A 16,863-nucleotide genomic window follows, 5' to 3' on the forward strand; every position below is an offset into this window, starting at 1 on the left:
GCCTTTACTGGGAGTAGATTGGAGAGTCATGGAAGATTTTGAACAAAAGAATGACATGATCAGACTTACATTCTTAGATGATCAGGCTGGCTGCTGTGCTACAAGTAGACTATGAGTAAGGCTGAATTGTTGCAAGTGGGGAGAGGAGTTAGGAGGCTATTGCAGTGATCTAGGTGAAAGAAATGGCAAATTGGACCTGGGAGACAGCAGTGCAGATGGTTAAAAATGGTCAGATTCTGAGTATACCTTGAAGGCAAATCTTACGGTATTTTCTGACAGATTGGTTCTATAATGTCAGAAAAAGAAGAGTCAAGGATGAGTCCACAAGCTTGGGACTCAACATCTGGAAGGATGGCATTGTCATTACCTGAAACAGAACAGCTATGGATACAGTTAGGTATAGTCAGGTATTAGGGAGAAGAGCAGGATTGTAGTTTGCACATAGTAAGTTTGAAATGTCTACTAAGACGTTCTGAGGGGAGATGTCTGGTGGGAAGTCAGACACACAAGTATGTCCAAAGATACTGTCAACACCTTGGCTGGGCATGGTGGCTCACGCCTGTAATTCGAGCACTTTGGGAGGCTGAGGCAGGCAGACCACCCAAAGTTTGGAGTTCGAGACCAGCCTGGCCAACATGATGAAACCCTGTCTCTAGTAAAAATACAAAAGTTATCTGGGCATGGTGGTGTGCACCTGTAATCCCAGCTACTTGGGAGGCTGAGGCAGGAGAATTGCTTGAGCCCGGGAGGTAGAAGTTGCAGTGAGCCAAGATCACACCATTGTACTCCAGCATGGGCTAGAAGAGCAAAACTTCATCTCAAAAAAAAAAAGATACTGTCAACATCTTGTATCTTTGACAGTATCTTTGGACAGTTGTTGTCCAAAGATACAAGCACCAAGGATACTGTTAATGAATGTGATGATTTTAAAAAAATAAACCTCCAATTCTAGAGAGAAGAGAAGAGAAAGGTTTAATTTCCTGACCTCTAAACCATCTGTGCTCTCACAACACTTGGACATAGGGTATGGAAGAGGCACAGCCAATATTTGATAATCAAATAATTCAAGCATATTTTTTACTTCCATGAAAGGACAATGCTTCATTTCTTTTAACAACAGGCTTTTGAACTATTGAGTATTCATTGGACTGGGAGTGAGGAAAAAAGCAGATATTCAGACAATATTTGAGACAGGCAAATGTGGAACTCAGAAGTGAGTTTTCCATCTGCCACTTTTTCAGGAGGCCGATTGGGCCAAGCCATTCTGAACCTTCTTTTGCAGCTTTCTTGGGATGAAGCCAGCCTTTAATCTCCTCAAAGGAACTTCTGTTTGTATTCATTGAATTAATGGTTTTACTTAAGAAGTTGATACAGTACAGCTTTAAAAACAACAATGAAACCTACATTATAAATTGAAGTCATCTCCAAGTAGTATATTCAAGTTCTGAATTAATTATATAGGAGATTTTGACCATCCAGAGAACATTACATTATTTCTGTTTATTTAATCCCATTTCATTTTCCTTCAAAAACTCTTCGAATAGGATATAGTCATATACAGGTAAAACTGCAATTTTTCATGTAAAAGTGAATTGTAATTGCACGTGACTATAAAGAGAACGTTATCTGTGAAATGGGAAAATGCCTGCAACATCAAGCTTGCACTCTACATGAGCAGTGACCCTACCATCTTAGCTATGATAACACTGCAAGGAGCTAAACCATCAGTCAGGGTTACTGCACTGGACAGCTTCAGAACCCTCTTGACACTGATTTAATTGAAATAATGATTTTTTTTTTTCCTTTTACTATCCTGAACATTTCTGTTCTTTTAGAGAGGTCAAGCTACTGAAATACCAATAGTATCCAAAGGGTCCAAAGGGTCAAGGCCAAGGGCAGCAACAAAAGTTTGTCATTGTACAGCATAAGAGGATCTGGTCATGTGGAAGTACCCCACTCCTGTGCCAGCTTCACTACACTGCTCCTTTTCCCTGAGGCTGGCAGCTCTGGCAGAAATTAAAGCAAACCTTAGCCTCCTAAATCCAATTGCAGTTTGGATTGGAGGAGTTTTTGTTCTGAAAGAATATGTAGTGATCTGTGTTCATACTGTCCATACTGTAAGCAATGATTAAAACTAATTTAGCTTGGTTATTCATTAAGTCTCCATGGACATTTTTGCATAACTATGGACTTTATATTTCTACCCAACGGTTTAGCACTGAATAGCCCTTGGGTTTATTGTACCCTACACTGGCTTTTTGCTGACAATACCATGCTTAAGACTGACTTTTGAGATTGAAAACAGCAGAAATTCTAGACTGGAATTTCTAGAAGAAGAGTAGGAAGTGGATCACTTCACCTCTCATTTTTATTTACACTCCAATCACTCAATACACTGCTTTAGATCAAGGACAGGAACCATAGCCACAGAAAGGTCGTAAGGAAGTACATCATCATTCAACTCTGTAGTCTACCTAATTCCAAATAGCATGTGATATGTGTATGTATTTGGGAGGTGAAAGGGTAGGATGCCCTTGCCTTACAAATAGCTAAAGCTCTTAAGGGTAGGGTGGTGCATTTTATTTCTGCTATAGTCTTGTATTCATCCACACTTCCACTTTAATATAGCCTGAACTCTCTTATTATACACCGTAATTTTTATCACATCTTTCTATTATACAGTGTTTTCTAAGAGATAAAAGTATGGTTTCCACTGTTGTTTTTCTTTAGCAATTGCTGGAGTATTATGCTTCAAATTATAGGTGCTCTAGATTGACAATTGTTCATATATTTTTGTGCCAAGTAGTCTTTTATCAGTTACTTACATTTAGCAGAATTAGAAGGTCTCATTTTTCTATTGCTGAGTGTCTATATTCATCTTAGTCGTGGCATATTTTATCTTAGTTATAGATATGCAATTTAGATTAAAGGCTTAGATGTTGTATCATCATTAATAAAGAGAAATAGTTGGTTTCAACCTAAAATTTTTACCTCTTCAAAATAAAACATATTCAAGGTAATATATGCTCATGTGATCAGATTTTTTAGTATTTTCTAAAGATTTAAATATAAGAATTTATTCTGTATAATTCAGATTTTTAATAAATAATATTAAAGTGCAGATGGAAAGTTATGCTTTTGTGTATTTATTTATGTTTACTTTCCTAATCAGCTGCATATAAAGGAAGAAATTTCAGTCTATGAAGTGTATATTCTAAAGAGCTGTCAAAAATGCCCATGGATGCCAGGGAGAATGTAGCCTTTTACATCCTGAGCTTGACTGGCAGACAGTAGAGTGGTTAAGAACATGGATTCTGGAGTCAGTCACCCTGGGTTTGAATCTCAGCTCCACTACCTATTAGCAGGTGACTTTGAAGAAGACTTTTAACTTCTCTATGCCACCAATTCCTCATCTGTAAAGAGAATATAATAACTATACCTGTCACATAAAGTGATTGTGAGGAGTAAGAATTTATGCATAAACAGTGCTTGGCACAGAATGAATACTATACTAATGCTAATTGTTATTATTCACTAATATTCTCATATTGAGTATATTCATCAGAGATGAGGAACAGCAAAGTCTGCCTGCCTTTTAGGAAGTTGTGAAGGTTGAAAGTGATATATAACTTGGAAATAGTGAAGTTGCAAGTCACTGGGAGTCAGAGTTATCTAAAGAAAGGGATTTAGAAGGAATCATAGTCACAAACAAATTCTAGCTGAGGACCTTTTAGAGTGGAGGAAAGAGGTGAGGTATAAAAAATTTCTCTTACGTTGTCTAATTTTAGAAAATTGACCTGCAGAAGCAGACTGAGGCTAATTACAGAATTCAGCCATCCTTCATAAAAGACCACAAAAATCAGCAGAATGTCATTTCTTACTCAGTATTTCTTGCTTTATTAGAAATCACATTCACACACACACACACACACACACACACACACACACACACACGTACACAGAGATGACATCCAGTAATGAGGTTTTAATAATTTTGAAGTCATTAAGGTACAGTGAGGAGATAGACAGATTGTCATCAAACTTCGCTTTTCTGGGAGAACAAGTGATAATGACAGCATCTTTAAAGGCAAGAAAAAAATGCAGACAGCTTGCTCTCCCCCTGAGCTCTGATGCTGTGGTTATAACAAGCTCATGCCTTTGTATCTTTTCAAATGTAGTCAGAAATATAATGGAATGGAAAACATGTTTTCCTGAAGTTAAGGGAAAAAAACTACAAGTCAAAGGAGATATTAAAATGCCGAGTTTAAGGAACGAAAACATGGTTCTTATGGCACTTGATAGCAATTTTTAAATAATACTTCAAAAAAAAAAAAGCCCTGCATAGGGGACAATTCTCAGCAGTCTCCTTTTTTGATATTTGACAAATTATCAAATTATTTTTCTTCTCCTACTCTTGTGTTTCTTTAATAGAGTCATCAATGTTGTATTCTCCTTGATATTTTTTGGCAAGTGTATAATAAAAAAATTTTAATGATATAATAATTTAAAAGAGAAAGTAAGAACTGATGATCTGGATAGAATTAGTTTGATATAAATATAGAGAAAATTCGAGCTCAGAAATATGAGTGATATTTACTAATAAAGAATAGGTAAATAACACTTAAAGAACTTTTAAAATTTGAGTAGTAAGAGAAGCAATTCCAATCCCCATATTTAAACTTCTCTTTTAGAAGGCGATTCCAAAAAATCTCTGAATTAGCTAACCATTCTCAACCTCTGCCTGCTTAAAGGAAAAAAAAGAAAAAATCAGAAAACACTTGAGCCAATTAATACGTATACTAGGGAGAAAAAGAGACATTAAAAACTACCTTCCTTCTTGTAGGAATGGCTGAATAGAGTCAAAAACCGATGAACATTTACAAATGAGGAGAATTAATATATTTTTTGCTTCTCCTAGGAGCTCAAAGTGCATTCATAGTTATGATTTTTTTATCTTCATCTTGGGCCCATAAACTAGATGAAATATATTGTCAGGAGCTCAAGACCAGCCTGGCCAACGTGGCAAAACTTCCTCTCTACTAAAAAATTATACAAAAATTAGCTGGGCGTGGTGGCGCAGGCTTGTAATCCCAGATACTTGGGAGGTTTTGAGATGTGGGAGAATCAGTTGAGCCCTGGAGGTGGAGGTTGCGGTGAGCAGAGATCGTGCCACTGTATTCCAGCCTGGGCGACAGAGCCAGACTCCAACAAAGAAAGAGAGAGAGAAAGGACGGCAGGAAGGAGGGAGGGAGGGAAGGAAGGAATGAAAGAAGGAAGGAAGGAAGGAAGGAAGTCCTCCTGTCACTATTTAATCATGAAATCCTAAAGCAAAATTATTTAAATGAGTTGGTTCAAGATATAAGATTGGAAGTAACTGAAAATAAAAACCAGTTAATCCTTGAGAGCCTAATGTCCTTTAACAGATGAGTAAGTAAATAAATTGTGGCATCCTAGAAGAGTTTTGCTATAATGGCCTCCAATTGATTTTGACATTGAGATGATAGCAAACATAATACAGAGACCTGAGAAGTGCACCTTACTATTATTGCTCTTTAAGCCTGCCACACCAGTGTGAACAAGCCCAGATTGTTCTGATGAATGATTAGATATGTGAGACCACAAATATGGGGTCCATTTATTTGACTTCATCACCCCCACCTAACAATAAGCCAAGACCCAGAAAAAAAGTGCTACCCAGCTGATTCACAGTCAACCATAGACTCATGAGTGAGCCCAACCAAATTCAGCAAAAGAACTGCCCAGCTGAACTCAATTCAAAATGTTGACCTAAAACACAATGAGCAAAAATGAATGGTTGTTACTTTAAGCCACTAAATTTTGGTTTGGTGTGTTATGTCTCAAAAGTTAGTGATAAAATTATATTCACATACTTATAGAACGCCAGTTGAAAATAAAACAATGAATTACTGACAGATGCAGTAGCTTGGATTAGTCTAAAAAATATTATATTATGCTCAGTGAAAGAAGCCAGACACCAAGCAATAAGATTCTATTGTATGAAGTTCAAGACCCAGCAAAAGTATTCTATGGTTATCAAAATCAGAACAGGTGTGGCCTGGTGGGTGGTGTAAGGGTTGGGAGAGTGGTGAGGATGAAAGGCCAAGAAGGAACTTTCGGGGGTAGTAGAAATATTCTTGGTTACTCTAGAGAATGCTGATAGTCCAGTAGTCCAGTTTAAGAATTAATAGGCAAAAATGAATTAAGTTGTGCAATATAGGTATTTCTCAGGGTGCTATATGAGCACAGAGAGTGAGGAATGCCTATCTGTGCTTTTTGGTGTTTAGAAAATATTTCCCTGAGGAGTAGCCTTGAAGTAGCCCATGTTTCATGTAGGCATTCACTATATGGTGATAAATGTTGTTTGCTGGACAGAGAAATGCCTTGTTCAAAAACATAAAGATATCAAACAGCATGGCATGTATAGTAGAGGAACTGCCAGATATTTAATATGGAAGAGTAAAGGGGAGCCACAAGTGTTGGGGCTGAAAGCATAGGCTTGAGCCAATCATGAATGTCCTTCGACACTTTGCTATCATGTCTTTACCTTGTGAGCAAAAAGAGTTATCATTTAGATTTTCAAGCTCTTAGAATCATCCCATCCATCTGACTCTCCACCTGATGTGAGGCTTGCCTTGCTCACCAGCAGTAAACTGAAGACAATTAGTGACTCACCAATATATGTCTAATATAAGAAGCCCACGCTGGTGTGTAGAAGCACGTGTAAGCAATTCAGAGGAGAACTATAAAATCATGATGAGTCGGAACCACTGAAATGGTAATTAAATGAGTGGGAGGAGCACGTGCATTCTCCTACATGCTCCAGGTTTCCCACAAGTAGTATTAAACTCCTCTGTGGTTTGTCTGGTAGCTGAGCCACTTTGTTTCTTGATGATTTCCAAGCTCTGCTAATTCAAAGCTCAGTATTATCATCTGTATCCAGATTTCCGACTTGGAAAACTACGTGAACTTAATTTTAACTTTTTTTTAAGTGAATGTGAATTCACTCTGATTATTAGAATCTTATGTTCCCTTTGCTTGAGAGTATTGTCAGTTTTGCCTTTTGGATAAACTAAGAAGACTGTGTGAAAATGAGAAGCATAGGATTTAGGGTCCATAGGTATGAATCAAGTCCTCTCATTATGTCTGAATCTTGGGAGAGCACTATATAACTTCTCTAAGCCTCAGTTTTTTCATTTATAAATAATAGATGATGATAGAAATTGTCTCCTTAGTTTTGGAAAGAATGGATAGCAGAATGGCTGTAAAGATGTTACCACATGCCCAGAATATAGTGAACAGTAATGGCAGCTATTACTTTAAATAGTAATCACTGGCATTTCCTTTCCTACCTCCCAGCTGTTACCAGGATGTCAGGGGTTGGTTAGATGATTGGTTGGTTTTGAGGTTTAAGCACTAAAAATAAAAAAGTAATGCACAGAAATACAATTGCACTTTTTCCTAGGTTATATATTCCCAAACGGTAATAATGGTATTGCTAGTAATTAATGAAATCCCTTCAGTCTGAGGTTTATGACATTCTGTTTCACCCTTGCATTGGCTATGAGCTACGTAGAAAGAAGACAATCTAAGATTTGTATTGAAAAGAAGGTAACTCAGATGGAAAGGAAGAAAGGGTCAGTGAAGAACACCAATTATAGCCAAGTTCTGACTCCAAAGTTACTCAGTCCAACTAGATTATACTGCTACACATGGATAGACTTGACGGGCCTTTTAAGTGACACTTCGATTCAGTATTGTGCCTTTTAAAATTGCTTTGGGAAGAAACTGGTCTTCAAATTTGTGTCTTCCCCAATCCACATTTTATTCCCCTGGAGGGTTCTTTTTCTTTTCCTACCTTCACTCCCATTCATCTTCCTTGCCACATACTGCAACAAGTACTTTGCTTCAGAGGCACGCTTTATTGGATGCCACATAAAATACCTTTTCATAAGCATAAAGCTTATTCCCACAGATGTCATGAGAAAGGGACCAATTGCTCTAAGGTTCCTACTTAACTGTATTTTCAAAACCCTAATAATACATCTGAGTTTACGATAACATTTTAAAGTCACTCTTCTCTCTAGCTGGTTTGTCCTGATGTTTCCGTTGAGTTTAACTTTTTCTTTTTTAGTGCAATGAGAGTACTACTGACATCATTTTTGTATAATATTAATCAATGCATTATTTTTGATCACTGGATATGTGCTGCAGTCTCAGGTGCATTGTATATTCCACACTTTCCTTATCTTCCAATCTAGTACCTCTAAAAAGAAGGAAATGTTAACGTAGTTTTAGCCCCTTTCTTTTTCCAGATGCAGCTATTTAATGCCAGTTATTTTTGCAACTAAGTATTTTAATACAAATAATCTTCTCTCCTAGTCTCTACAGAGAAATCTGGCCTTGTATTCCCATTGTCATCACTAGGGCAGCATACTCCTTCCAGTGAAATTCATGGATCCTTCTTTAGCCTTGTCTACTAATGTTAGAGAATATTCAATATGGGCAAATTTATTTTTACAAATGCCTTACCTTTTGTATAGTTAATTTTGCTATTGATACCCTATTATCTCTGATCAAAAATTATGTTACTTGTACCATTTGCTCCCCAAAGAGCTATGTAGTGATTTTGTTCAAAAATTCTGTAGACAGTATTAATTGTGTACATTTTACAGAATATTTAAAAATTACACTTTCTGCTTCAAATGATTCATTATGAATAAATCAGAGTTCCTTTTGCACATTACAAACATACGATCTTAAACTTAGCTTTACCATTAAAATAGTATGGTATTATTGATAGTTGCTTTTTACATTTCCCAATTATTTTCAATGAATAGTTTTGGTTAAGGACTCCCCTATGGCTCTTATCTCTAAACCGGAAGGCGATTTCATGGTAGTTCTATTGCACTAGATTAGCCATTTCTTTGATCATCTCCCAACCGGCACATGTATGGAATGGTTGAACTACTGCTCTCAATACAGTTTTAAAAACGCATCTGATATTTAAACCCTGAGAGAGGTATTAACCATAATGACATTTGAATGTTATTAGCCATCTTTCATCCTGCCTGAGTATCTTCTGCTCTGCCCAGTTTACTAATACACCAGACTCCTTTGAACTAGGATAACTTTTTGATAAGTTTGGACTGAAGAAATCTACCAGTTTCCAGAGACTATTTCATAACAGGAATGATTTGGTAACCCAGTGTTGGCATTTAGTTCAGTCTATTTCCCAACTTAAATAGATAATACCAGTTTGCATGTATGTCTAGTTTTATTTAATCTTTTAAAAAGTGTTTAATACAGTCATGCTTGATGATGCAGCAGAATACCTAAAGGCTGGTATTAAGATATGTTTCTGATCCTCTGAAAAGCTTTTCTGACCCAGTAGGCTGTGAACATTCACAATAGCCCTGGAGGCAATCCTCCATGTGTTATTGCGGGTTGATAACTGCACCTGGATTACTCGTAGCAGAGAAAATTTGCAGTGTGTTCCACAATAGTCCAGCCAGTGGATTAGTATGAGATAAGAATCATCTGGTAAACAATAGAGATGATATACCAGCCCACATAATAAAATACTTCATATAAAGACCTTCATTAATAACACTGATATAATCACATTTGAATCCTTTGCTGAAGCAATCTCAAATTATGTAGATGGAATAAGATGAAAAAGAGCAAGTAAAAATCATCTGCAACTTAAAATTATACTTTGTGTGTGCATAATATCCTTCTGTTCAAATTCCTATTACAAAAAGCATGGGCTTAGAGCCTATGAATTATGAATTCAGAACAAAATTGGATTATTTAATTTAAATAAAACATACAACCAATGTATTTGGAATGTGAGATAATTGTGGGTAAAAAGTAGTGTTGCTACTCCTCATTTCTAATCATGTTGGCATAAAGGCACAAAATTAAAATGTGTCTTTGTACTTAAGAAAACAAGCATATCTACTTGGTTTAGATATATTTATAATTCATAAATTATAATATGAAGGTTTTTAAACATAAATAGAACTGTCCCAAAATGTAGTATTTTTCAAGTAAACTTTTATGGTGAGATAATTATAGATCACATGCAATTATATGAAATAAAATGAGAGATCCTGTTTACACTTTACCCAGTTTCTCCAAATAGTATTACATTGCAAAAATTAGTACAGCTTCACTTTTGGGATCTGGGTATTGATACAGTCAAGACACAGAACAGTTTCATCACCACAAGGATCCCGTATGTTGCCTTTTTATGGCCACATTCACTTCCTTCTAACCCACCCTCCTTAGTCCCTGGAAACCACCAACCTGTTCTCAACTTCTACAGTTTTATTATGTCAAGAATGTTCTACAACTAGGATCATATAACATACAACTTTTTGGGTTGGCTGTTTTTCACTAACCTCAATTCTATGGAAATTCATGCAGGCTGTTGCATGTATCAGTCATCCCTTCCTTTTTCTTGCTGAGTAATATTTCATGGTATGGGTATACCACAGTTTGTTTAACTATTAACCCACAGAATGACACTGGGGTTGCGCCCACTTTGGGGCTATTATGAATAGTGATGTTATACATATTAGTGTACAGGTTTTTGTGGGAACATGTTTTTATTTCTCTGAGATAAAATTGCACTCCTGTGTAGGAGTGCAATTGCTGGATCATATGGTAGTTGCATGTTTAGTTTGTAAAGAAACCTCCAAACATTTTTTCCAGAATGGCTGTCCATAAATGTTTCCCTGTTTCTGCTTTCAAGATATCTGTTTTTGGGTTTCCTAAGTTTGACTGTCATGCATCTTGGCATGAATTTCTTTAGATTTATACTGTTTGTGGTTCACTAAGCTTTTTGAATTAGTAAGTTTGTGTTCTTTGCCAAATTTCCGAAGTTTTCAGTCATTATTTCTTTGAAGACTTTTTCAGTGCTGACCTACTTCTCCTTTTCCTTCAGGACTCCAGTGGGGGGAAAAAAAAGTTAGGTCTTTTGTTATTTCCATGAGTCTCTGAGGCTCTGTGCATGTTTTCCAGTTTACTTTGTCTCTGTTTCTTAGTTTAGGTAATTTCTATTGTTCAGTCTTCAAGTTCACTGATTCTTTCCTCTGTCCCCTCCACATTTTTCAGTTCTAAGTTTTCAGTTGGGTTCTTCCTTATGTATTCTGTTTCTTTGCTGAGACCTTCTAATATTTTAATTTATTTCAGGCATGTTTGTAATTGCTTATTGGAGCATTTTTGCGATGTCTACTCTAAAATATGTGTCAGAAAATCTTAACATCTCTATCACCTCTGTGGTTAGGTTATATTGGCTGTCTTTTCATTCAGTTTGAGGCCATCCTCATTGTTGGTATGATTAGTAATTTTTAATTGAAACATGGACATTTGGGGTATTATGCTATGAGACCCTAGATCTTAATTAAACCTTTCATTTTAGTTGATTCCTCTGATGCTGTTTTGATAGGAGAAGGAGGGATGCTGACTTATTTCTGCCAATTGGGGATAGAAGTCCAGGGTTCCCACTTAGCCTCTATTGAGACTTAAGGTGGGAAGGGCTTTTCATTAAGTTTGGGAGGCTGTGGAAGGTCCTGCTCCCCACTAGCCTCTGACTGATAGCTCCATATCTGGCAAGAGCCTTATTACTGCTCCAAGGTGGCTTTCACTGATGCCATGGGGGTGGCGGACTGGCCTCAGTACTGCTGGGCATTGGTAAAAGTCCTGATCTTCTACTAAGCTTCCACTGACATCACCGCAGTGGGGAGAAGAGAGTGTCTGCCTTGTTACTGGAGAGTGAGGCTAAAAGTCTGGATTACTTACTCATGAGGCAGTGGGGAAGTCTTGGCTCCCTACTCTTTGTTGCTGTGGTTGGGGAGTGGGGCTACAATTTTTGTGTTTTTGTTTTGTTTCGTTCTGTTTTCTATGGTGTTGGCTAAAACAAAGAGGTACTATCATTGTAAAACTTTCTGTCTTGCTAGGCTGCCTTTTCCCTTTTCTCTGGTCTTTTGGCTAGAGACAGCAAGTGTTTACTGGGGCTTTTAAAAAATCTGTACCTGTTGGCATTTCAGAGTTATAGGCTTCTTCAGCTCCAAGTAAGTCTGGTGTATATGAAATAATAATAATAATGCAATTCACCCTCATGTACTTTTTTGAGTACCAAAGGCCATAGCTGGTCTGCCTCAAAGTCTTCTTGTGATTGTTATATATATAATGTTCAGCGTTTTTAGTTATACTTAATAGGAAAGATAGGGAAAGGTATCCCTCCCATTGCTCCAACTTCCCAGAAACCGAAATCCAGAATGTAATAGATTAAACGCTAAGGTTGCTATATTTTCAATTATTACAATTAAATCTTTTAAAATACTTACCAAAAGCCTTTGGTTTCATTTTTTCTATTAGCTTCTAAGTGAATTTCTGGGACATACAATCATAATTTGGTTTGTGGATACAAAAAAGAATTTTAATCTGATTTAGTTATACAGAGAAAATATCATTTCCTTCCAGTCAGTGATAATATCAAGATGACATGTAATCCCTTACCAGGTGAATTAGAAGTGAACAAATCACATTAGATACATGAAGGTGAAAAGATAAATAAAAAAAAATTTATACTTAGCTCTGCTTTGAATGACAAAGACTAAAACAACTAGAATATTTTATTTCTTTCGCTAGTGGATAATTGTGTGCTTGCCTAGGATAATGCCACAGGTCCCTTCCATTATTATTCTAAGCATCTTTAAATCAGGAACAAAATAAAATTATTTTCTTTCAATTGAAGATACTCACATCTGCTCTAACAACATGAGCCTCTATTATCTGCTTTGTGCCGTGCTACTTCCCTTTATACAGCCCAAGCTTCTCTGAACTGGGCCACTTCCTCCTCCCCATTTCTTCCCAGCTCTAGTCTAAACTCCACTTGGAAGATGTACTCTCCATCTCTCCGTACCCCTCTTTATTCCATTTCAAGCCCTCCCACCTCTCAAGGTCTATCTCAAAAGTGCCAAGCACCAACCTACTCCGAGAATGGATTACCAGTTCTTGGAGGAAGCAGCACCTTTATTCAGCCTTAAAGAATGAATTTGTATCCAATAGTTGTTTTTCCTGATGGATATTAACTCATTCTTTAAGGTCAGCTTAATACCTGGGAGATGAAATAATCTGTACAACAAACCCCCATGACACAAGTTTACCTGTATAACAAACCTACATATGAACCCTAGAACTTAAAATAACAGTGAATTAAAAAATTAAAAAGAAGACCTGGGAAGTAAGCAGGCAGTACTGCCTTGTAAAGCTTTATATCCAGCTTAGCAACTCAGGACTCTGTTTTCAAAAACAAATGCAAAAAAAGAATGAGTTAGAATTAGTCATTACTGGAGGTGCAAGGCTGACTAGGGAGGGGAAGGAAGAGGTACAGGGCATTAGCATTCTTTGTTGGCAGACTGGGAAAATGAGTTAAGGAACAGAGAAGGAAAGCTACCTGATAGATGTCAGCAAGCTACCAACAGCTTTCTACTGACATCAATTCTGACAAGGATTGGTGAGAAATGAGGCTAGAAAGGAAGACAAGTATCACATCAGGAAGGATTTGGACCCATGAAAAATGTTATACTTTTGTAGGGGGTGCTCCTTCAGCTCATTGTGTAGAAAAATGGCATAGTTCCATTGGCAATTTGACACACTGGAGGCCCACTGATTATGGCCCTAATCTGGTCTTCACAGCTTTGCTTCCATTGTTCTAGTATGAAGTCCCCAAACTCTCATCAGATGTAACTACTGGCTCTTACCTAAACACAACCCCTATCTTTCCTGCTTGATAATCTCACTCTGGAAAAGCAAATCCCATTTTGCCTGTCATCAGCAAAAATACATATAATGCTCTTCCAAGGGTGTTTGAGAGGATTAATGGGCTAACACATGAAAGTGTCCAATCTACTGTTTGTTGTCACTTATTAGGAGTACAATTTTCTTCCTTCTTTCTGAAGATTTACCTAAATCGACTTCAAATTACAGTTATATGTATACCTGCTACAAAATTGCAAACTCCTTAAAGCTAGGACTATATTTCAAACAATGGCTCTAACCAGGGGAAATTTTGCCTTTTAGAGGGCATGTGACAATGTCTAGAGATATTTTTATTGCCTCAATTGTTGACAGTCTTGATCGTAGGATGTTATTGTTTAAACATTGACAACACATAACAGCCTCAATAAAAAAGTACTTCCCAACCCAAAATGTCAGTGGTGACTAGAACTCTGCTTTAGTTCATCATTGTAGCCCAGGTAGCAATTAGAAGAGTTGCATGTTATAGGAGATTGGATTCGTCTGTTCTCACACTGCTAATAAAGACATACCCGAGACTGGGTAATTTAAAAAGGAAAGAAGTTAAATTGACTCACAGTTCAGCATGGCTGGGGAGGCCTCAGGAAATTTACAATCAAGACAGAAGGGGAAGCAAAGACCTTCTTCAGATGGTGGCAGCAAGGAGAAGAATGAGAGCAAAGGAGGAGAAAAGTCCCTTATAAAACCATCAGATCTTTTGAGAACTCACACACTATCATGAGAACAGCATGAAGGTAACTGCTCCCATGATTCGATTACCTCCCACCGGGTCCCTCCCACAACACATGGGGGTTATGGGAACTACAGTTCAAGATGAGATTTGGGTGAGGACACAGCCAAACCATATCAGAGACATTCAGAATTGTGGGAAATAATCTGAAACCCCTTTCTATAGGTAAATTTTATAAATTGCCACTGGGGAGGTAAAATTAAATTAGAAATTTATATTGTGTAGGATAATTGGAAGATAGCAGAGTTTATGAATCTTGGTTAATTTGGGGGACACAAATTTCCATTTGTAGTTAGAAGTGACCAATTTAAAAGCTAAAGTTCTCTTAATCAGCAAGCTTTTGTAACAAAATGCAGCAGGATTTACTTTTGTATCAAAGGAGCTCCCCAGATAGTTAAAGAATGAAAATGAATATAATTAAAAGATAACTGGTAAGCAGAATGCAGTGCAGTGCATTGCCTTGGCTGCATTCTGGGAGAGTACACTTAATAATCAAGACTCTAGTGACACTTTAATGAGAAGTTTAAACTTATTGGCCATGAATCTCAGAATGTATCATTGCTTGTTACCTAGATTTTCATTTCAAAGAAACGAATTGATGAGTAAGAATTTTTTTAAAACAGTTTGTAATTAGGACAAATTGCTTTACAAATAATTTAATAAGCATTTAACACTGAAAAGAAGAGGAAAATTATTGATAAACCTGTAACATTTAGCCACATATAGTAAGAACTCAATGTGGAGGAAGAGGTGAAGCTATAAGCAATACCAAGGGGATTTAACCAAACCCATAGGCCCTTTACCTAGACACAGCCAGATCCAAGTACCAATGACAAGCACCCATGGGACTGGCTCACTCCATAAAAAGAGCATTTTCATGGGTCCTGGTGGATAAAAGATCACGATGTGTTAGTATAATCTCTATTTTTCCAGTACCCATGAAAATGCTCAAATCACTATGTGATTTGAGTTTGGACAAATCAAAATCTTTGCTAAAGCCAAACAGGAAAATAGGAGACATTGGTTTTTAATTAGTACTCGGAACTCTAAAAATAAGTCCCAAAAAAACAAAGACCTTGTTGACTCTATTATATAAAGAAGTGGTTCTTACTATCACTATCTTATTGCCAATAGCTACATATAATTCAAAGAGAAACATGCTGATTTGATGAGTTTTCTAAAATATTTTTTAAAAAGAAAACTCATTCTTCTGATATAGCATCAGTGGTATTTATTTTTGACTCTCTACGATGTGTACTGGTACAGATACTACAGTTGGGGGTAGAGAGGGCGGGGGTATGCCTTCCCTCTCCTCCAGGATCTAAAAACAAAAGCGTTTGAAGACTGTGTTGCATCAGTCTTCTTCCTTCAACTCTGCCTCCCCAATGTGGGCACTGCTGCTTCCTGTATTGTCCAGGAATGACCACTGTTTTATCCTATGCCAGTTCTTTTTGGAAGATAGCTAGAATCTGCCAGAACGTGCTTTCTCTCTCAAATCTAAATTAGGGACTTAAAAGTTTATTTTCACCAGAGGCCACTTTGTCTCCTAACAGTTCTGTGCTCATTAAATACCTATTAGTGTACCCTTTGACTTAAAATGTTCCACTCACATCCTCCAGAAGATCACTATCTGTCATCTGATGAAAAACAACTTCATTAGGCTTGTCGCGGCAGTTCCTTTTTTTCCCATGCTTTTGCTTCCTGATTGAAGACTGCAGCTTTTCCTAATGTTTTCTTCCCCACACTAAATATTATTGTGTGGGGTCTGTCCTCAGCCAGATCAATGCCTGTCTGAAATGTCGTTGTGAATAATCTTCATCACTATTTTGAGGACATACCTTTAAGGATTCCTCCAAACTAGATCAATTTGCAAAAAAAGAAAACAAATAGTTTTCCGTTATCCAGATATTATATTTGTTTCTTTTGACTAGCGCTCATAAGTTGACTAAGTAAATATTGTACTAATAGGAAGGAATACAAAAACACCCAATCTGAGAAAATAGAGAGATCAAATGACTTTGCTGTGCTCCTTTACAAGCACACAGACCTTTTTGTAGTGTTTCAGAAAAGACGATGCGATGTGTGTAATGCCATATTCAATGCATTTTGATGATACTCCCTACTTATAGGTGTCCATCTCGTCACTTCTCTGTAACATATTGTCTTAATTATACTCAGTATGCCCTGGCTCCTGTTATAGATCTGCATTTTCCTTACAAAGAACCCATGCAACAAACCACAGAATCACCTTAATGTCTTCCCTCAAAGCGTTTTTCTGATGGTCT

General features: G+C 37.0%; 1 protein-coding gene across 4 annotated transcripts in view; it reads left to right on the plus strand.

Annotated features, from left to right (window-relative positions):
* The window catches only part of NKAIN2 (sodium/potassium transporting ATPase interacting 2), a 1,018,833-nt gene that overhangs the window by 967,237 nt on the left and 34,733 nt on the right, over nucleotides 1–16,863 (plus strand). The gene's annotated exons all lie outside the window — the stretch shown is intronic.

This window comes from Gorilla gorilla, chromosome 5 (assembly GCF_029281585.2).
Source record: "Gorilla gorilla gorilla isolate KB3781 chromosome 5, NHGRI_mGorGor1-v2.1_pri, whole genome shotgun sequence".
NCBI classification, from domain to species: Eukaryota; Metazoa; Chordata; class Mammalia; order Primates; family Hominidae; genus Gorilla; species Gorilla gorilla.